The sequence below is a fragment of the Dendrobates tinctorius genome, unplaced genomic scaffold (assembly GCF_039654945.1).
Source record: "Dendrobates tinctorius isolate UK_male_01 unplaced genomic scaffold, ASM3965494v1 ptg000267l, whole genome shotgun sequence".
Taxonomy (NCBI): domain Eukaryota; kingdom Metazoa; phylum Chordata; class Amphibia; order Anura; family Dendrobatidae; genus Dendrobates; species Dendrobates tinctorius.
In genome coordinates this window covers 352,735-376,796 of record NW_027361934.1, presented here as the reverse complement: position 1 = coordinate 376,796, position 24,062 = coordinate 352,735, and the positions used below count along the sequence as shown (strand labels likewise).

The following is a 24,062-nucleotide window of genomic DNA, read 5'->3' as shown; positions in this document are numbered from 1 at the left end:
TTTGTGTTCTGCTGTTCCGTTCGTTGGCCTAGCCCCTTTGTCTTGATCCATTTCCGTTTTGGACTTCTGACCTCGGACCGTGACCTGTTTTCTCTTTTGTCTTGCCCTTCTGCCTTTGATGTACACTCTTGGTATTTGACCCCGGACTTCTCACATCTTCATCCTAAGCTGAGACCCCTCTTGTATATTCTGCACAGAAACCTCATGAGTAGCGGAATCCAAACAGTGGCTACACCACAACTCCCAGCAAGCCCTTATAGCTTAGTCGGAGATGTAATTTTGCAACGGCTAGAGAACGACTGTTTGGGACTGGTCTTTTTAGGACATCTTCATAGTAATCTTTTCTATGATGTTATGTGGCGCTGCCCTGATCCGGCGTCCAATTCAATGCTCTTTTGTAATTGGTCTTCTGCTGTGGACCCCTGGCATCCTTGGCATGGCATCTTGGGTGCCTCTTGTACTTGCTAGACTATGACATGCAACGCGCCATGACTTCATGACCTTGTAAAGCCTACTAAGGTGCCCAGGATGCCAGGCATAGAGGTGAAAACTGGCTCCCATGGAGGCCTGGACTGTACGCCATGGGTGTGAGGCCATGCTTCTTGATGATGTAGCACCCTGGCATCACACAACAGAATCCCTCCGGATGAGCAGTGCCCATAAAATATGCCAATTCCTCTTGAGATCCAGGAGATCTCACCTTCCGGAGATTGTATCAGAGGTGGTAAGGGACGTTAGATGAGATCCAGTGTTGCCACTTGGGCACTATGGCTCAGGTTGGACTGCTAGCTCTGCACCCCTTATGTCTACACCTCTGACTACACTTGAGTTTAGTGCATACCTGCCAACTCTCAAGAACATCAAGAACATACATGGAAAAAGAAGAGACTTCTTGGACTTTCGGAACAGTTGTCAAATCCCTCTGGTGATACTGAGTTCCAGGGGCATATTTAGGGGGCGAAACGTGACATGGATGGGTGTCACCTGATGTAAATGGGGTGTCCCTGGGTTTCTCCAGTTACTTAGGTCTCAGGCCAGTTTCTCACATCTGACAGTCCCAGTATGGAATGCGATGTCTGGACCGGCCCCAGGTCTCCTGGCCCATCAGGCTGTTGAGTTTCGGTCAGAAGACTCGCAGCTGGTCCGTGCTTGGACTGTCAAGGTCTGGACATGGGAAATTGGCCTTAGAATGTATTTTACCTAACAGAAAGTTGTCTGGACTATTCTTCCACTTTTCTTCTTTGCATTGAGATTAGGAATCTGCTAGAAACGTATTTAGCAAGTCATTAAAAAAAGCAGAAGCATCAGCAGCGCCGGCTAAAGTCATTTTTCATTGCCGATCCCGGAGTGGCTCTGGTGAAAGGAATGGCTACGCTTACAGATGTGGAGGCAGATTTAGTAAATAAGGATACATGATGTGTCTGCGGGTGTACGCAGCCCCTGCTGCAGCAAGTGAGCCACGATTACTGCATAAAATCACATCGGGAAGTATCATCTACATAATTAAAGGCCGTGTTCAAGTTGTACATACATGGGAGTAATTTGTAAAAGGAGGGGGCTGTATTGGCAAAATGTAAAAAGGGAACTATCCTATCCTAGAACATAAATGGGGCACATTTCATTACTTAAAGGGGGTCTGTGTCCAGGTCAAAGCTGGTCAGTTTTTGCTTATATTTTGTTGCTGCTTCCCCATTGCAACCTAACACTTTTATTTTTTTTTTAATCCGCCATACGGTTCCAAAGATATGGACCTTTTAATTTGGGGCTATTTTTTAGGATCTATTCTAAGGAGGCGTGGCTCACAGGATCATTTGAGGGCGTGTCTTTAGACTGCCTTGCTTTGTTACAGTGTAGTAAAGAATGTAACAATCAGCACAAAATTAAAAGGCCCATATCTCTGGAACCGTATGGTGGATTTTAAAGAAACCAAAAGCGGAACACTCAGAAGAGCAGCGGGAATAAAATAATAGCAAAACCTGGACACTTTTCACCCAGTGACAAGTCCTCCTTAAAGGAGCATTTTATGACGTTTGTGGCTGTTTTGTGAATATGAAGAAGGCAACCGTTTTGGGCATTAAGATCAGTAATGGACCAAGATAATTTAAGTTAGAAAATGGAATGCTGCAATTGAAAAATCTCTAAACAATCCCTGCTAGTTCAGTGTCTGTACGGAGCTTTTCCTATTGAAGCATTTATTAGAATGCCCCAATTTTTTTTAGCTCATGTGGTTTTTTCTTGAGAGATTGACGCCAAAAATATATCACAATTAATGTCCCATCTGCTAATTGAAGCAGATAAAGATTGACAGGAGCTAACTGGGCACAAAGCAAAGTGACGCCAATGCTTCATAGAACGGGGGGCACGGCCGGCCTTGTGCGTTCTGATGGAGGAGCAGGGAATAGTTGCGCTGGCGCCCTATATTACAGCTCTGCGCAGTCCTCTCACGCCGCAACTTACACAAGGTATGTTCACATGTAAACTTCTTAAAAGGAAGGTATCACCTGTTATTATTTTTCCTCATTAAAATCACTTACTGATGAATAGACTTTTTTCTAATCTGTTTTTATTTGCTAATCAAAGATATTTTTATTTTAGTTTATGCACATGATTATGGGGCAGCTTTCTTGTCTGAGATGCTGTTACCAACATTCAGGGACAGCAGCCACATGGATCATAGACTGCAATAGACAGGAGATGTTTATTGATTTCTATGTGTTGTAGGTATGACCTGTGCAGGGAGGAGAAGGAGGTGAGCTGTGACCTATTGTGAACTGAGAATCCTGTGTTACCTGCTATTGTGAATGGCGGATCCTGCGTTATCTACTGTGTATAGAGGTGATATCAGTCATTATACAGGAGGGGGAGGAGGTGAGCTGTGACATCAGCTATTGTGAATGGTGGATCCTGTGTTATCTACTGTATATAGAGGTGTTATCAATCATTGTACAGGAGGGGGAGGAGGTGAGCTGTGACATCAGCTATTGTGAATGGTGGATTCTGTGTTTGTTATCTACTGTATATAGAGGTGTTATTAGTCATTGTACAGGAAGGGGAAGAGGTGAGCTGTGACATCAGCTATTGTGAATGGCGGAGACTTTGTTATCTATATCTCAGTGTTAACTGTCAGTGTATTCCTACCTGTGATGATTATGAGACTGTTAAAGGAGTTTGTCCAGGCTTAGGGCTCAAGTTTGCAGTCACTCTAAGCTTGCACACTGTCAGGATTCTAGGCTGCCGGCATCGGGAGGGGGTGGGCATGTGACCGCAAGTATGTGATTTGGATGCATGCCGACTAGACGTGCCTGGCCTCTCTCAATACAAGTGAATTGAGCGAGGCCTGACATGTCTAGTTGGAATGTGTCCGGGAGTATTCAAATCCTATACTTGTGGTAAAGTGACCGCCCGCTCCTAGCGCCGGCTCTTAGTATTCATAAGTCTGCAGTGACTGCACACTGAACTGAACCCCAAGCCTGAACAACCCCTTTAAGGCACAGTCTGTAGAGACCAGAAAGTGTCAGTTTTTTTGGGCTTAGTGTGAAAACTACATAATTTCAAGGTTTTTTTTTAATACATATACAATAGATAGTGATGTCCAACATTACAGTAAAATGTACTTTTATTATTAAAATTTGATTTTAACAATGAATCACTTTCTGATGTCACATTCCCTTTAGTGAAGCCCCAGGAGACTCATCTGGTCGTTCCTAGGTCGTACAGTAAATAAATGCCCCCCACCCCTGGGCTGTCTGCTCCAGTTTATGGCTAAACTCAGCTTGTTTATTCAGTGTTTGCAGCGAGGTGACGCGGGGATCGCGGCTCTCGGGGGTCACTCGTGTTCGTGTATTTGTGACTAAGGTGCGATGTCTCTGTCATTAATCCGTCACACGGTCGTGTAGACTCTAGAAATTCCAGCTCAGCGAAAAGCGACGGTAACATTTCCTACATAATAATCGCAGAGATTATTTGTGGCCGTTTCACTTTGTCAGGGTTTCCAGATAAGCCGAGGATTTCATCTTCCGCAATGCAGGAATCTCGACTCGGCCAAGAAAATAAAAAAAAATAACAAATTTCTCAAACGAAATACTATTGGTCCATTATACATCCCCTGGATCATATGGCACCTGGCAAGAACATGCCTCTCTTTGGAGGACCGTGCATTACCGATTTTCCACCATGTAATACCATACTTCTCCTGTTGGAGTGCTGTAGGGAAACAGAATACCTACTGTAGAATCAGCAGAGCGCTGGGATTTTCAGCAGCAGAACTTGTGATCAGCTTATTTTTCAGGCCTTGTTATTATTATTATTATACATTTTTATAGCGTCATTTATTCCATGGCGCTTTACATGTGAAATGAGGCAAAAACACACAAGTACAGAAGGAGAGAGGACCCTGCCCGCAAGGGCTCACAGTGTACAGGGGATGGGTGAGGATACACTAGGAGAGGGTAGAGTTGGTCGTGTGGGCGGTTCAGTAGACTGAGGATCATTGCAGGCTGTAGGTTTGTCGGAAGAGGTGGATCTTCAGGTTCTTTTTGAAGGTTTCGATGGTAGGTGAGAGTCTGATGTGTTGGGGTAGAGAGTTCCAGAGTATGGGGGAAGCACGGGATAAGTCTTGTATGCGGTTGTGGGAAGAAGAGATAAGAGGGGAGTAGAGAAGGAGATCTTGAGACGATCGAAGGTTGCGAGCGGGTAGGTACCTAGAGACCATGTCACAGATGTATGGAGGAGACAGGTTGTGGATGGCTTTGTATGTCATAGTTAGGGTTCTGAACTGAAGCCTCTGGACGATAGGAAGCCCATGAAGGGTTTGGCAGGAAGGAGAGGCTGGGGAATAACGAGGAGACAGGAGGATTAGTCAGGCAGCAGAGTGTAGGATGGATTGGAGTGGTGCCAGAGTGCTAGAGGGGAGGCCAGAGAATAGGAGGTTGCAGTAGTCGAGGCGGGAGATGATAAGGGAGTGCACTAGTGTTTTTGTGGTTTCATGGTCAAGGAATGCACGGACCCAGGAAATATTTAATGGTGTATTGGTATATTGTTAATGGTATGTTCATATTACTTTTATTCCATTCTCTGTCAACAGCATTACAGTCAATGCATCCTAATCCAATTTTTTTCAGCTCTGATGGAGTCACAAACGTAATGTGAACTCGGCCTTACGCATACCTGCCAATTCTCCCAAAACGTCAAGGAGGCTCCTGAAAAAAAAGGAGACCTTCTGGACTCTTGAAAAAGAGGGACGGTCCATGGTGTGCCAAAAAGGGAGTTCTTACCAAGTGCTTCCTGTGTGTGATGCCAGGATGCACATATAGGGGGTAGGAAATGGGGTGCAGAAGGGGTTTCCCTATAGCAGATTTAGGTTTCTCTAAGATCTGGGCATCACATCCTCACTCTTTATGCAGCAGAACGTTGCGCCTCCCAGTTCACCTCTTCCTAATGTATCCTGATAAATAAGAAGTGTTTTCTGCACGGCGTATCATGGCCAGGAGGAAGCTCCCATACCGGGTATACAGCAGGGCATTGAGCAGCTGGTGCTCGGAGATAAAGGCGCTGTCATCTCCTCGCTCAAGAACAGGCGCACAACCGTGCAACCCGATCTACATAGAATTCCAGTAATGGCGACTTCACTCATTCACAATCAGAGCCATTCACAGGAGGCCTTTCTACTACAGGAGCTCAGCGCCGTGCCGAGGGAACTAACGGAGCGGAGACATATTGGGTAAAGGGCACACATGCTGATTAAAAAGGCAAAAAAATCCAATAATGTGGACACAGCCACCACCCACAACATGTCCGACTTCCAAATCAGAACCCTATATAGACCATTGATGCATTAGACTCCACGGTACGTTATCCTGATGCCACTGCCACTTTAGCTTAGGCCGCCTCAGTACCACTTACCCAGACCCCACTGCCAATTCGCTTAGGTCTCCTCAGTTTTCAATATTTAGAGGTCATTGCGATTTTTGTATAGACCTCTCCTATATCCATTACTGCAGCATCCATGTGCCACTGCCATATCTGGTCACAACTGCTACCTTGACTTAGACCCCTCACAGTACCTTGTATACACACCCCACTGCCATATCTGGCTACCTCTGCCACCTCAGCTTAGATCTCCACAGTACCTTGTATACAGACCCCACTGCCACATACGGACACCACTGCCATCTTGGCTAAAACCCTCACAGTACCTTATATGCAGACATCACTGCCATATCTGGTCATCACTGCCACCTTGGTGTTGGCCCCCACAATACCCTATATACAGACACCGTTGCCATATTTGGACACCACTGCCACCTTGGCTTAGACCCACCCAGTACCACTTATCCAGACCCCGCTGCCATATCCAGACACCACTGCCAATTGGCTTAGGTCTCATCAGTTTCCAATATCTAGATGTCACTGAGATTTTTGGTTAGGCCTCTACTAGCCATTGCCATGTGTGGCCTACACTGTCACCTCAGCTTAGGTCTCCACAGTACCTGATATCTTGACTGCCACTTTGTGTTAGGCCTCCGCTGTACCCATTATCTGTATGCCCTGCCATATCTGGTCACCACTGCCACCTTGACTTAGACCCCCATAGTACCCTATATACAGACAGCACTGCTATATCTGGTCACCAATGCAACCTTGGCTTTGTCCCCCATAGTACCCTATATACAGACACCACTGCCATATCTGGTTACCACTGCCACCTTGGCTTTGGCCCCAACAGTACCCTATATACTGACATCACTTCCTTATCTGGACACCACTGCCACCTTGGTTTAGACCGCCACAATACCCTATCTACTAACACAAATGTTACCTTGGCTTAGACCCCCACAGTACCCAATATACAGACACCACTGCCATATCCAGACACCACTGCCACCTTGGCTTAGGCCTACACAGTATACTATGTTCAGACATCACTGCCCCAACAGTACCCTATATACTGACAGCACTTCCATATCTGGACACCACCGCCACCTTGGCTTTGTCCCCCATAGTACTCTATATACAGACCCCACTGCCATATCTGGTTACCACTGCCACCTTGGCTTTGGCCCCAACAGTACCCTATATACTGACAGCACTTCCATATCTGGACACCACCGCCACCTTGGCTTTGTCCCCCATAGTACCCTATATACAGACCCCACTGCCATATCTGGTTACCACTGCCACCTTGGCTTTGGCCCCAACAGTACCCTATATACTGACATCACTTCCATATCTGGACACCACCGCCACCTTGGCTTTGTCCCCCATAGTACTCTATATACAGACCCCACTGCCATATCTGGTTACCACTGCCACCTTGGCTTTGGCCTCAACAGTACCCTATATACTGACATCACTTCCATATCTGGACACCACCGCCACCTTGGCTTTGTCCCCCATAGTACTCTATATACAGACCCCACTGCCATATCTGGTTACCACTGCCACCTTGGCTTTGGCCCCAACAGTACCCTATATACTGACATCAATTCCATATCTGGACACCACCGCCACCTTGGCTTTGTCCCCCATAGTACTCTATATACAGACCCCACTGCCATATCTGGTTACCACTGCCACCTTGGCTTTGGCCCCAACAGTACCCTATATACTGACATCACTTCCATATCTGGACACCACCGCCACCTTGGCTTTGTCCCCCATAGTACTCTATATACAGACCCCACTGCCATATCTGGTTACCACTGCCACCTTGGCTTTGGCCCCAACAGTACCCTATATACTGACAGCACTTCCATATCTGGACACCACCGCCACCTTGGCTTTGTCCCCCATAGTACTCTATATACAGACCCCACTGCCATATCTGGTTACCACTGCCACCTTGGCTTTGGCCCCAACAGTACCCTATATACTGACATCACTTCCATATCTGCACACCACCGCCACCTTGGCTTTGTCCCCCATAGTACTCTATATACAGACCCCACTGCCATATCTGGTTACCACTGCCACCTTGGCTTTGGCCCCAACAGTACCCTATATACTGACATCACTTCCATATCTGGACACCACCGCCACCTTGGCTTTGTCCCCCATAGTACTCTATATACAGACCCCACTGCCATATCTGGTTACCACTGCCACCTTGGCTTTGGCCCCAACAGTACCCTATATACTGACATCACTTCCTTATCTGGACACCACTGCCACCTTGGTTTATACCCCCACAATACCCTATCTACTAACACAAATGCTACCTTGGCTTAGACCCCCACAGTACCCAATATACAGACAGCACTGCCACCTTGACTTAGGCCTCCACAGTGCCCTGTATACAGACACCACTGCCATATCCAGACACCACTGCCACCTTGGCTTAGGTCTACACAGTATACTATGTTCAGACATCACCATATCCAGACACCACAACTGCCACTAAAGCCTCCATAGTTCCTGATATCCAGACCGCACGGCTATGTTGGACACCACTGCAACCTCGGCTTAGGCCTCCACAGTACCTGATATCCAGACACTATTACCATCTCAGCTTGGGTCTCCGCAGTGCCCAATATTTGGATCTTACTATCATATTCGGACATGACTGCAACTTCGTCTTAGACCTCTGCTGCTCCCAATATTGAACCCCACTGCTCTATCCGGATCCCACTGCCACTTTGGTTTAGGCCCCCACAGTACCCTATATACAGACATCACTGCCGTATCCGGACCCCACTGTCACTTCGATTTAGTCTTTATCCAGATTCCACTGCCACATCTGCCTCAAGCCTTCTCCATGTTCTTGGGACATCCTTTTCAGTGGTGGACACTGAGGTGGTAGAGATGGTTGTGTTTTACTGCCTGGAGGAGACTAAAGCCTTTTAGTAAGTTCGGCATCACCATGGTCGAGTAGATGAGGATCGTTTATTAGGCCCTGTCCTGTCATTTGTCTGCCATTTATTTGTTACATTTCTCCAGTAGTGGGCGCTCCAGGCAAATACATATTGGGACACACCTTGATCACAACTGATCGATCAGTAGGGATCACACCAGAAAGGGATTTTCCAGTTCTGATGGCCTGTGCTTAGTTTTGGCCATTGATATTAGATTAGTGGGGATTTGACAGTGCCCCCCATCTGTTGTCTGAGAGGTCCGCGACGCAAACCATACCCGCAGCATCTGGGTCCATACATGAATGCTTCCTCCGGCCTCGCGGATTTTCCCGTCCCCGATGTCTCTATCGCGGCGATGGGTTCATCGTATTTATCCCAGATAGATTCTTTTCCGCCTGGATCTCAATATATCACATATTAAAACTTCCCTCCTTGACTCCGTTTCCATGGAAACTTGGGCCATGTAATTAGTCCGCGGTACAAAACTATGTTAATTTTCTAAAAACCCAGGGCCGAGGAACGAGTAGGAAATAAAAAAATAATTCAGCAACCTGAGCAATTAATTAAATTTGTCTGAAAAAAAAAGTGCTTTGTGAACGCGGCCGGGAAAAGATCAGTCCTGATTGTGCGCGAGCGTCGTAATGGGATTAATTCAATAAACTTCTTACTGCATGAAATCGGAATCAGAATATCCCAGCAATCCTTTCTAAGCATGGCCGCCCCCGATATCACAGGGAGACGGCTAGATCACAGTTGGGGGCACGCGAAGAGGCGGGGGGCAACATGGAGAAGCCGGGGATACACGGAAAGACTGGGGGCACATGGAGAGGCAGGGGGCACTCAGAGAGAAGGGGGCACGCAGAGATGCCGGGGGCACATGGAGAGGCAGGGGGCACGCAGAGAGGCCAAGGGCACACAGAGAGGCAGGGGGCACGCAGAGAGGCCGAGGGCACACAGAGAGGCTTGGGGTGCATGGAGAAGCCGGTGATACTCGGAGAGGCTGGGGATACATGAAAAGGCCGGGGTCACATGGAGAAGCCGGTGATACTCAGAGAGGCTGGGGATACATGGAAAGGCTGGGGTCACATGGAGAAGCCAGTGATACTCGGAGAGGCCGGGGATACATGGAGAGGTCAGGGATACATGGAGAGGTCGGGGGCACATGGAGAGGCAGGGGGCACGTGGAGAGGCCGGGGGCACATGGAGAAGCCGGTGATACTCGGAGAGGCTGGGGATACATGGAGAGGTCGGGGGCACATGGAGAGGCAGGGGGCACGTGGAGAGGCCGGGGGCACATGGAGAAGCCGGTGATACTCGGAGAGGCTGGGGATACATGGAGAGGTCGGGGGCACATGGAGAGGCAGGGGGCATGCGGAGAGGCCGGGGGCACATGGAGAAGCTGGGAACACACGAAGAGGCCAGGGGCACATGGAGAAGCTTGGAATACACAAAGAGGCCAAGGGCACACGGAGAGGCTGGAGGCACATGGAGAAGCCGGTGATACTCGGAGAGGCCGGAGTCACGCAGAGAGACTGGGCATACATGGAGAGGCTGGGGGCACGCGGAGAGGCCGGGGGCACATGGAGAAGCTGGGGATACACGAAGAGGCCAAGGGCACACGGAGAGGCTGGGGGCACATGGAGAAGCCAGTGATACTCGGAGAGGCCGGGGTCACGCAGGTAGGCTGGGCATACATGGAGAGGCTGGGAGGCACACGGAAAGGCAGGGGGCACGCGGGGAGGCCGGGGTCACGTGGAGAGGCTGGGGATACATGGAGAGGCCGGGGGCACATGGAGAGGTCAGGGGCACGCGTAGAGGTCGGGGGCACATTGGGAGGAGGGCACAACCCACATGTAGGAGCATGCCACAGCCATAAATGCCATACACGGACCTGCGGCATGGAGGATAGTTTACATCCAGGAGGACCAGCAATCGATCCATCTGTCTTTCAGGCCCATTATCAAAAGCTCAGACTGATAGATGGGGTCCCTGCCGGTTTCTGTAGCCTCATTTCTATCAATGATGTTTTGACAATATTGAAATTTTCCAGGGGCACAGCAAACCCTAAAAGTGGTCATAAGTTTGTATCCACCATATTGTCCATGGAGATAGAAGAAGTATCCGCAGCCGCTGGATCTCACCTGTCGGCACGATGTTTCCCCCTATAATAGAGGTGTCAGCGGTGGACGACAGCCGCTTATCTCCATCCATCCATGGAAATAACATACAGGCTCAGCCAAGCTAAACAAACATGCTAATAAGGGAGTAGGGAACATGGCTGTCAGAAGAACCATCGGTCAGATAACAGCCATTTTATGTTCGCGTCGGATTTAGAAAGTTGGAGATATGAAATAGATACAAGAATAGGAAACAGAGAAAGTGCGAAAGACAAATACATACAAAGAGATAGAGGAAGAAGAAAGATACATGGATCTATAGATCAGATAAATTCATAGATATAAAGAAAATGATAAGGATAGATATTAGAGGACAGATCAGACAAATGGATATGTGATAAGTAGATAGATAGATAGATAGAAGATAGATAGATAATAGATATATATATATAGATAGTCCTGTGTGATACTGTCTGCTGAGCCATGTACAGTATCTAATCCTATCCTGTGTGATACAGTCTACTGAGCCATGTATCTAATCCTATCCTGTGTGATACTGTCTGCTGAGCCATGTATCTAATCCTATCCTGTGTGATACTGACTGCTTAGCCATGTATCTAATCCTATCCTGTGTGATACTGACTGCTGAGCCATGTATCTAATCCTATCCTGTGTGATACTTACTGCTGAGCCATGTATCTAATCCTATCCTGTGTGATACTGACTGCTGAGCTGTGTATCTAATCCTCTCCTGTGTGATACCGACTGCTGAGCCGTGTATCTAATCCTCTCCTGTGTGATACTGACTGCTGAGCTGTGTATCTAATCCTCTCCTGTGTGATACTGACTGCTGAGCTGTGTATCTAATCCTCTCCTGTGTGATACTGACTGCTGAGCCGTGTATCTAATCCTCTCCTGTGTGATACTGACTGCTGAGCCGTGTATCTAATCCTCTCCTGTGTGATACTGACTGCTGAGCTGTGTATCTAATCCTCTCCTGTGTGATACTGACTGCTGAGCTGTGTATCTAATCCTCTCCTGTGTGAAACTGACTGCTGAGCCGTGTATCTAATCCTCTCCTGTGTGATACTGACTGCTGAGTCGTGTATCTAATCCTCTCCTGTGTGATACTGATTGCTGAGCCGTGTATCTAATCCTCTCCTGTGTGATTCTGGGTTCCCCCTGCAGTCTGTGTCAGAGGGTGGTCTGTGTCGGCACGGTAATAAATTGTGTTATTTCCAGCTTTACAGAAGGACGACAACACCATAGAAATGATAAGAATAATAGGCCTCAGTTACCACAACTGTCTACGAGAAAAACTGTTGCTCATAACAACCAATCACAGCTCAGCTTCTTTTAAACAGCTCTGGTGAAATGAAAGATGCTTAGTGATTGGTTGCTATGTGGAGTGGGCGTTGCTGATACACACACACATACATACACTCATTTTTATATATATAGATTTGTGTCACGTTGCACCTCTGATTGGTATTTCTGGTGGCGCAGAATATCCTGGGCTCACACAGGTTGACGGCCCCCCATATTTCTCAGCAGTCGGACCTTGGTGCCCATAACAATTATCTGGATTAATGGAACATTTTGCATTGAGTGTGTCTGCCCTGTTGTGTCCTCGCACCCTTCTGCCTCCGAGAAGCCATTCGTTGTCGGCGCAGTAACGTGCTGTGACGCTACATGAGTACACAGGAATTATTCGGAAAAATCCTCAGTGGCAAAAACCGCTATGGTTTTCCTTGCTGGAAGTGCTATGGATACATTTAACCCATTGTATTCTGCATCTCTACTCAATTTACACCATGGATGTTCTCAGTAACCTGCGGATGTGCTGCCATAATTAGGCCCCATTGCAAATTTTGCATCGGGGCCCAGCATCTTCCACCCCTGATAGGACTGCGTTGGCGTTGGGCTGTGCACTGACGCCCGTGTCCTGGATATTATCTGACCATGCCCTCCTTGCCCTCTGATGCGTTGTGTCGTCAGCCCCAGTGACAGCCGCCCGTTACTCCGCCGCGTCCCAGTTAGCGGCAGCTGGCAGCCTGTTTGCTCTACATTTACACCTCTCGCCCAGCCTCACTGTCGTCATCTCCACCATCAGCTCGTTGTGGAGGCCATTTATCAGCTCCGGCTTTATATGGCAGAGAATGAAGAAAAGACATAAGCAAACTGTGCAACAGGACAATACGACGGACTGAACGGCTCCTCGCATAACTGTAAAGCATCTCACAGGCTGAATGACTGATAATAATACAAATATTACAGCTCTTCTCTAAACATTTTATATTATAAATGGGTGGCAGCACTAGCACTGTCATTAAAGCTACAGGCAGGGTGTGCAACAATGATAAAGCCGATGAAAAGAGGGGGGAACGGAATTTCTCTCACCGTTTACCTGCACCTACCACTAGGGGGAGCTAACTGCATATGGATTTATACAGTCACCACTAGAGGGAGCTGACTGCATATGGATTTATACAGTCACCACTAGAGGGAGCTGACTGCATATGGATTTATACAGTCACCACTAGGCGGAACCTGCAAATGGAGTTATACAGCCACCACTAGAGGGAGCTAACTGTGTATGGATTTATACATGCAAATTGTCTTCAGAGAGGAAGAGGACTAGAACTCTAGTGCCACCTATTGGAGGTAGCAATCCTAAAAGTCAATGTTGACCCTTTAACGAGCCTAGTTACATGACTTAGGATAAAAGCCAAACCAGAATCTCCATTTGCAGACACTGTGTTTCGGGGTACTGCCCCTCATCAGTGCAAAGTGGGAGATCTGGTTTGGCTGTGAGAGAGGCGTCTGACCGATATCCAAGAAGTATCATTTCTCCTTGCGGAGAATGACATGCTAAGCATGTCGAGGTGAGGAGACAGTGGTCTCACTGCATCACTCAGAGGAGCATTGTGGCTTTAAGTCTCCTCACATCGACATGCTTAGCATGTCATTCTCCGCAAGGAGAAATGATACTTCTTGGATTTATACAGTCACCACTAGAGGGAGCTGACTGCATATGGATTTATACAGTCACCACTAGGTGGAACCTGCAAATGGAGTTATACAACCACCACTAGAGGGAGCCCCCTCCATTTGGATTTTTACAGCCACCACTAGGGGGAGCTGACTGCATATGGATTTATACAGTCACCACTAGGCGGAACCTGCAAATGGAGTTATACAACCACCACTAGAGGGAGCCCCCTCCATTTGGATTTTTACAGCCACCACTAGGGGGAGCTGACTGCATATGGGTTTATACAGCCACCACTAGAGGGAGCTCAGTGCATATGGATTTATACAGCCACCACTATGGGGAGCTGACTGCATATGGATTGAATCACCACTAGAGGGAGCTCAATACATGCAGATTTATACACCCACCACTAGATGGAGCTCACTGCATGTAGATTTATATGGCCACTACTAGAGGGAGCTCACTACATATGGATTTATACTGCTACCGCAAAGAAGAGCTCACTGAATGTGGATTTATACAGCCATCACAAGAGGACACTCACTACACATAGATTTATACAGCCACCACTAGAAGGAGACCGCTACATATAGATTTATACAACCATCACTAGGAGGAGCTCACTACACACAGATTTATACTGCCATGTGCCATCACTAGGAGGAGGCCACTACATACAGATTTATATAACTACCACTAGGAGGAGCTAATTGCAAACAGATTTATACAGTCACCAAAAAGGTGAGGCCACGACATATAGATTTATAAAGCCGCCACTAGGGGGAGCTACCTACATACAGATTTACACAGCTCCAATGCTTTAAATATAAATGCAGTGAGCTCCACCTAGTGGTGTTACCCACAGACTTTAAATGTCAAGTCTGCCTAATGTATTCATTGATGACTGCCCTGTATACATGCCTCTGCATTAATAAGCTGATTTCCTGACCCCAAATATTTTTTTTTTTATCCAGACCCCCTGACTCCAAAAACCAGTAACATTGATCTCTGTGGTTGGAGCATTGGCTGCTAATGTAAAGTGATGTCTTTGTTTCTCTGCACACAGTTCAGGAGAGCAGATAATCCTGCTAATCCGTAACATCTCCCTCTCATAGGTTCCCCAGCCGCCTGGTTTTCTGTAATAATCTGTTTATTTGCCTGCATTGAGGTCCGACAACTCCTCCTGTGCCTGATCTGGCACCTTCCGTCATAATAGTCAGTGATTTACAAAAATATATTAAAAATGTAATGTGTATGTATAGATATGCAAAAATATCCAAAATATAGAAATAAATACAAATCATTTCAATTTTCACAGGTCTGATTTTCATGCAATCTGTGGCGTGCATTAAAAAAACTGCAAAATAAAAAAAAAAATGCTGATGACGTCCTCCTCTGGACTGATTTTCACAGCACAAAATTCAATGTTCTCACTTTTCTGGCACAGATTGCATTTTTTTTTATATTTGTAACACAACATGTCGTTTTCTCTCGAATTCCACGACACAGAATGTAGTTTTCTCAGTTTGTAGAATGTGGCGCAAAAATCAAAGAAAATTGCAATCTGTGTCACAAAAATCTAAGACAAATTAAATCCGTGGGCCAAAAAAATCTAGAAAACGTCATTCCCTTAAAAAAAAAAAAAAAAAAAAAAAAAAGAAGCTCATTCTGTGCAACAAAAATGTAAGATAAATGCAACCTGGGACAAAAAAAAAAATCTGAAAAAAAACGGCATTCAGTTGAAAAACAAAAACTAAGAAAATCTCATTCTTTGCAACAAAAAACTGCTTTCTGTGTCCAAAATCTGTGCATTTTGTGCCGTAAAATTGTATAAAAACGTCATTCTGAAAATCAAAAAAATTGACATTCCGTTACAAAAATTCTAAGAAAACCAAATTCTGTGTAAAAAAAATAAATAAAATTGAAGTGGGAAATGTCTCCGGAATAATGATCACTCAGTGTGAAAAATGAGATCCCCACAGGCTATAACGGGTCAGGTCTTGGTTACAGTCCAGGGAAGAGCCCCGAAGGTCCTGGGACCATCAACTATTATATATTTATTAAAGTTAGGATACCCCTTTAACTGTATGGTGGTCACTTGAGTCCAGTTTATGGCCATCAGGCTCAGAACTTGTGATATTTTATATTTCCCGTGATGATCCATGTAATATCTCGGCAGAGTGTTCTGTGTTCTCTCCACATCTTGATAGCAGAAGGTTCACATGTCCTTGAGGTTTATGAGGATTAGTGAAAGGGATCACGATCTTAACAATGCCCTTTTCTTCTCCACCCTGGCCCAGCGCAATACTCTATTGTTCTGGGTTTTCAAGCAGCATTCACTTTGCTGTATCCTTCACTTCATTAATGAACTCCCTTTTCTGAAAAAGACACATTGGTTCGAGCTGGACAAAACCAGATATTAGACACTTCTGTGGTCATATTATAGACTGAACCTGTCACTTTCTCAAAAAATTGTGTTAAATATCTTGTAAACATCTCTGGGCTCCCCTGATTCTGACGCTTTTTTCCGTTTTGCGCTATGTCGCTCCAGTGCAGAGATATTCAAGTTTGTTATTTTTGGAGCGCAGTATGTGAAATTTTGGCTTGTTTTGCAACTGTGTGTTTCTTCAGAGTCTTCTCTGGGGCGTGCGCTTTCATCCCTTCCTCCCAGACACTGCCAATCATAGCCCAATAGTGCCTTAGACTGCAAGATCAGCTAGAGTTTTGATTGGCAGTGTCTGAGAGGGAGGGGTAAATACGCAGAAGACTCTGAAGAAATGCCCAGTTGATCTGCAAACAGAGATTTCACTTACTGCGCTCCAAAAGTAACAAATGGGAATATCTCTGCAATGGTGCAACGTAGCACAAAACAGAAAAAAGCATCAGAATCAGGGGAACATAGAGATTTTTACAAGATATATAGCAATTTTTTTGAGAAAGTGACCTGTCCTCTTTAAGCATAGCAGGAAGCCTTTCCTGTGTGTTCATATATCATGGGAGTATATTCTATGAATATGCTTTGCAAACAACATCATCAACAGACTGAGAGTTTTCAAAGTGCAGGAATAAAAGGATAGGTGGGAGTAGGAGCTATTGCAGCAGCCTCCAGTATCCTTTAAGGAATATATGAAAACTTGGTTACTTGTTGCTGCTCCTAGGTGACCATAATGAATGCAGTTGAGCATGGCTTCTGTTGACTTGTATAGGAGCCAGCCTTGCCTTAGTGGTCCAAACGGATGGCTACTGTTTTGGCAGATGTGGCATATGGGCTTTGGAGAGGATTTTGTGTTGGCCACCACCTAAAGTGGATATCCACTGAAGAAGCTATTACTCTATCACGCAATGAGCCTCTCCCCACACTAAAATAGCAGACATCAGTTAGCAATATTCATTTAATGAGGATCTGTCACTTGTCCTAAATATGTTCTTTGTAATGTAGTGTAAATGCCGCTGTTCTCCTGAATCCGGCGTTGTTTTTCTTTTCTTCCTGCGCCTCTCCATTCCTGAGATATGGCCCCCTCTTCCCTGTATATACTCTACTCTTTTTAGCCAACTGGGCATGGTCCTCAACAGCATGCCAACAGAGAAGAGTTCATGACCACACCCACTTGGTCAAAGAAGATATTTACATGCAAGGCTATATCTCTGGAATGGAGAGGCTCAGGAAAACGAGAATAACATCGCTGGATTCAGGAGAACAGCGGCATTTACACCAGGTAAAAAATTACATATTTATGGCAAGTGACAGATCGTCTTTACCTTGCCGTAAAAGGGTGATACGGGACAGGCGGGTCATGTGTTCCTTTAAAAATTAATTTAGACATTTCTTCCCAACTCACTATACTCATTCAGGCTGAGGATTTTTTTTGCAGACTCCGGCACACAACCTGTTAAACGGCATCTATCCCACATTATCTTGGCAAAGGCGGAAGATTAAGATAAATGCAGCGTACACTATGATCTTTTCCACTTGTCTAGTGATGGAGACTGCAGGGAGCACTGATAAATGGTCATCGCCGGCCCTGGCACAAATCCCTACAGATCTGCTCATCTTGAGCTCTCAGGTTGTGATATGGAACATTCCCTACTATAACGGCCTAATATAATTAGTTAATTACCAGCTTTAATTTCTTGCCCTGCACCTGTAGGTAGATCAATTAGTATTTCCTCCATTTTCTAATTACTCTTAACAGACTGGAGATTTGCCACTCAGAAGTATCATCTAAAAACAGAGCTCTCACACTGGAGGACCCAAACGTGTAATACTTCACTTCCCCTGCGGGGTTGCTGTAGGAAAATTGAAAACTTGCTGCTGACTTCCTACATAGTTTACAACTGTTCACTTAGGGTCTAAGCAGAAAAATCATGTGATCAGCTTCAATCTGTATATATAAAGTTGAGTGTGTATGTGTGTGTGTATGCATCAAGCCACACCCATTCCACGCAGCCACGCCCACTCCACATTGCCACGCCCACTCCATAGCGATAGCGGAGATATTGAAAGATGGTGAAATATCATGAGAAGAGAAATAAAAACGCAACCCGTCAGACAGTGATTGTGCTTAAACACATTCATGATGCTGAAAGCTGACGAACATCATCTATATAATAATCTGAGGAGAGTGGCTCCTTAGCTACAGGGAAACCACAAGCCCCAGCAGTCACTCATATTAGGCGCTCCACCCTCCTCTCATGTAAGAGAGCTCTCCTCATCAACAACCTCTATTTCACGCCTAGAATTGATCACGCAATGGTTTCTGGGATTCGTAGTTTAACTGTCCCAGTCTAGCGTATGTTACTGCATTCTCTGGACAACAGTTCCCAGAAACCATTTGCGGCGCATGGATTTCTAGGAACTGTAGTTCACGTCTGCTGTTATCTAATGCGCACAAGTGATTATTAAACTACGACTCCCAGCAATCATTGCGAAAACTGCCGGCTTTCCTCAGATTCTGTGCTATTTCTAGGCGGGAAACGCTCCTGAGGTTGAATGATGACACAAGTAGTTCTCTCCTTGTGGTGAATCGTACTGATATTAATGGTTTATGAGGTAAATGTCACCTTTATTGGTCTTTATTCGTGTAATCTGCCTTGAAATGTGAAAACACAACTGATAATCATATGTTATACTTGTGCTGTGAAGTAAGTGTCTGTTTCCCTGTCTGGTGGGTGGCTGAGTGTCATCTTGTATTAAAAGCCCCCCATAAATGCATCCCATAGCCCCAAATGCTGGAGTGCCTCCATTAACCTCTTCCCAATGCAGCCATTTTTAATTTTTGTTCATTTTACCATAAAATCTGAAAAAATGAAAAAATAATTCGCACGTACGGGCAGTGCGGCTGTTATTACGGAGCAGCCACCTGTACACTGCTGGGTGTATACAACGTACAGGCGGTGCAGCTCTTATTACGGAGCAGCCACCTGTACACTGCTGGGTGTATACAACGTACAGGAGGTGCAGCTCTTATTACGGAGCAGCCACCTGTACACTGCTGAGTGTATACAACGTACAGGCGGTGCAGCTCTTATTACGGAGCGGCCACCTGTACACTGCTGAGTGTATACAACGTACAGGCGGTGCAGCTCTTATTACGGAGCAGCCACCTGTACACTGCTGGGTGTATACAACGTACAGGAGGTGCAGCTCTTATTACGGAGCAGCCACCTGTACACTGCTGAGTGTATACAACGTACAGGCGGTGCAGCTCTTATTACGGAGCGGTCACCTGTACACTGCTGGGTGTATACAACGTACAGGAGGTGCAGCTCTTATTACGGAGCAGCCACCTGTATACTGCTGGGTGTATACAACGTACAGGCGGTGCAGCTCTTATTACGGAGCGGTCACCTGTACACTGCTGGGTGTATACAACGTAAGGGCGGTGCGACTCTTATTACGGAGCGGCCACCTGTACACTGCTGGGTGTATACAACGTACAGGCGGTGCAGCTCTTATTACGGAGCAGCCACCTGTACACTGCTGGGTGTATACAACGTACAGGAGGTGCAGCTCTTATTACGGAGCAGCCACCTGTACACTGCTGAGTGTATACAACGTACAGGCGGTGCAGCTCTTATTACGGAGCGGTCACCTGTACACTGCTGGGTGTATACAACGTACAGGAGGTGCAGCTCTTATTACGGAGCAGCCACCTGTATACTGCTGGGTGTATACAACGTACAGGCGGTGCAGCTCTTATTACGGAGCGGTCACCTGTACACTGCTGGGTGTATACAACGTAAGGGCGGTGCGACTCTTATTACGGAGCGGCCACCTGTACACTGCTGGGTGTATACAACGTAAGGGCGGTGCGACTCTTATTACGGAGCGGTCACCTGTACACTGCTGGGTGTATACAACGTAAGGGCGGTGCGACTCTTATTACGGAGCGGTCACCTGTACACTGCTGGGTGTATACAACGTAAGGGCGGTGCAGCTCTTATTACGGAGCGGCCACCTGTACACTGCTGGGTGTATACAACGTACGGGCGGTGCAGCTCTTATTACGGAGCGCCACCTGTACACTGCTGGGTGTATACAACGTAAGGGCGGTGCAGCTCTTATTACGGAGCGCCACCTGTACACTGCTGGGTGTATACAACGTAAGGGCGGTGCAGCTCTTATTACGGAGCGCCACCTGTACACTGCTGGGTGTATACAACGTAAGGGCGGTGCAGCTCTTATTACGGAGCGCCACCTGTACACTGCTGGGTGTATACAACGTACGGGCGGTGCAGCTCTTATTACGGAGCGCCACCTGTACACTGCTGGGTGTATACAACGTACAGGCGGTGCAGCTCTTATTACGGAGCGCCACCTGTACACTGCTGGGTGTATACAACGTACGGGTGGTGCGGCTGTTATTACGGAGCGGCCACCTGTACACTGCTGGGTGTATACAACGTAAGGGCGGTGCGACTCTTATTACGGAGCGGCCACCTGTACACTGCTGGGTGTATACAACGTACGGGCGGTGCAGCTCTTATTACGGAACGGCCACCTGTACACTGCTGGGTGTATACAACGTAAGGGCGGTGCGACTCTTATTACGGAGCGGCCACCTGTACACTGCTGGGTGTATACAACGTACGGGCGGTGCAGCTCTTATTACGGAGCGCCACCTGTACACTGCTGGGTGTATACAACGTACGGGCGATGCAGCTCTTATTACGGAGCGGCCACCTGTACACTGCTGGGTGTATACAACGTAAGGGCGGTGCGGCTCTTATTACGGAGCGGCCACCTGTACACTGCTGGGTGTATACAACGTACGGGCGGTGCAGCTCTTATTACGGAGCGCCACCTGTACACTGCTGGGTGTATACAACGTACAGGCGGTGCAGCTCTTATTACGGAGCGCCACCTGTACACTGCTGGGTGTATACAACGTACGGGCGGTGCGGCTGTTATTACGGAGCGGCCACCTGTACACTGCTGGGTGTATACAACGTAAGGGCGGTGCGACTCTTATTACGGAGCGGCCACCTGTACACTGCTGGGTGTATACAACGTACGGGCGGTGCAGCTCTTATTACGGAACGGCCACCTGTACACTGCTGGGTGTATACAACGTAAGGGCGGTGCGACTCTTATTACGGAGCGGCCACCTGTACACTGCTGGGTGTATACAACGTACGGGCGGTGCAGCTCTTATTACGGAGCGCCACCTGTACACTGCTGGGTGTATACAACGTACGGGCGATGCAGCTCTTATTACGGAGCGGCCACCTGTACACTGCTGGGTGTATACAACGTAAGGGCGGTGCGGCTCTTATTACGGAGCGGCCACCTGTACACTGCTGGGTGTATACAACGTAAGGGCGGTGCGACTCTTATTACGGAGCGGACACCTGTACACTGCTGTGTGTATACAACGTACGGGCGGTGCGGCTCTTATTACGGAACGGCCACCTGTACACTGCTGGGTGTATACAACGTAAGGGCGGTGCGACTCTTATTACGGAGCGGCCACCTGTACACTGCTGGGTGTATACAACGTACAGGCGGTGCAGCTCTTATTACGGAGCGCCACCTGTACACTGCTGGGTGTATACAACGTACAGGCGATGCAGCTCTTATTACGGAGCGCCACCTGTACACTGCTGGGTGTATACAACATACAGGCGATGCAGCTCTTAGTACGGAGCGGCCACCTGTACACTGCTGGGTGTATACAACGTACGGGCGGTGCAGCTCTTCTTACGGAGCGGCCACCTGTACACTGCTGGGTGTATACAACGTAAGGGCGGTGCGGCTGTTATTACGGAGCGCCACCTGTACACTGCTGGGTGTATACAACGTAAGGGCGGTGCGGCTGTTATTACGGAGCGCCACCTGTACACTGCTGGGTGTATACAACGTAAGGGCGGTGCGGCTGTTATTACGGAGCGCCACCTGTACACTGCTGGGTGTATAGAACATGCGGGCGGTGAGGCTCTTATTACGGAGCAGCCACCTGTACACTGCTGGGTGTATACAATGTACGGGCGGTGCGGCTCTTATTACGGAGCGGCCACCTGTACACTGCTAGGTGTATACAACGTACGGGCGGTGCGGCTCTTATTACTGAGCGGTCACCTGTACACTGCTGGGTGTATGCAACATACGGGCGGTGCGGCTCTTATTACGGAGCGGCCACCTGTACGCTGCTGGGTGTATATAACGTACGGGCGGTGAGGCTCTTATTACGGAGCGGCCACCTGTACACTGCTGGGTGTATACAACGTACGGGCGGTGAGGCTCTTATTACGGAGCGGCCACCTGTACACTGCTGGGTGTATACAACGTACGGGCGGTGAGGCTCTTATTACGGAGCGGCCACCTGTACACTGCTGGGTGTATACAACGTACGGGCGGTGCGGCTCTTATTACGGAGCGGCCACCTGTACACTGCTGGGTGTATATAACGTACGGGCGGTGAGGCTCTTATTACGGAGCGGCCACCTGTACGCTGCTGGGTGTATATAACGTACGGGCGGTGAGGCTCTTATTACGGAGCGCCACCTGTACACTGCTGGGTGTATACAACGTACAGGCGATGCAGCTCTTATTACGGAGCGGCCACCTGTACACTGCTGGGTGTATACAACGTACGGGCGGTGCAGCTCTTATTACGGAGCGGCCACCTGTACACTGCTGGGTGTATACAACGTACGGGCGGTGCAGCTCTTATTACGGAGCGGCCACCTGTACACTGCTGGGTTTATACAACGTACGGGCGGTGCGGCTCTTATTACGGAGCGGCCACCTGTACACTGCTGGGTGTATACAACGTACGAGCGGTGCAGCTCTTATTACGGAGCGGCCACCTGTATACTGCTGGGTGTATACAACGTACGGGCGATGCAGCTCTTATTACGGAGCGGCCACCTGTACACTGCTGGGTGTATACAACGTATGGGCGATGCAGCTCTTATTACGGAGCGGCCACCTGTGCGCTGCTGGGTATATACAACGTACGGGCGGTGCGGCTCTTATTACGGAGCGGCCACGTGTACACTGCTGGGTGTATACAACGTACGGGCGATGCAGCTCTTATTACGGAGCGGCCACCTGTACGCTGCTGGGTGTATACAACGTACGGGCGATGCAGCTCTTATTACGGAGCGGCCACCTGTACACTGCTGGGTGTATACAACGTACGCGTGGTGCAGCTCTTATTACGGAGCGGCCACCTGTACACTGCTGGGTGTATACAACGTACGGGCGGTGCAGCTCTTATTACGGAGCGGCCACCTGTACGCTGCTGGGTGTATACAACGTACGGGCGGTGCAGCTCTTATTACGGAGCGACCACCTGTACGCTGCTGGGTGTATACAACGTACGAGTGGTGCAGCTCTTATTACGGAGCGGCCACCTGTACTTTGCTGGGTGTATACAACGTACGGGCGGTGCGGCTCTTATTACGGAGCGGCCACCTGTACACTGCTGGGTGTATACAACGTACGGGCGGTGCGGCTTTTATTACGGAGCGGCCACCTGTACACTGCTGGGTGTATACAACGTACGAGCGGTGCGGCTCTTATTACGGAGCGGCCACCTGTACGCTGCTGGGTGTATATAACGTACGGGAGGTGAGGCTCTTATTACGGAGCGGCCA

The 24,062-nt window shown here is 47.9% G+C and overlaps 1 protein-coding gene across 7 annotated transcripts in view; it reads left to right on the top strand.

Annotated features, from left to right (window-relative positions):
- CASKIN1 (CASK interacting protein 1) overlaps nucleotides 1-24,062 on the top strand; it is a 184,327-nt gene that overhangs the window by 7,267 nt on the left and 152,998 nt on the right. Inside the window, exon 1 of one of the 7 annotated variants that reach the window (XM_073559239.1) lies at nucleotides 18,868-19,011. The exons of 5 other annotated variants lie outside the window; for them this stretch is intronic. The gene's annotated coding sequence lies outside the window, so the exon portion shown is untranslated. Of the gene's footprint in view, nucleotides 1-18,867; nucleotides 19,012-24,062 lie in introns of those variants that run through there. One more of the 7 variants, XM_073559240.1, reaches the window with a different exon arrangement.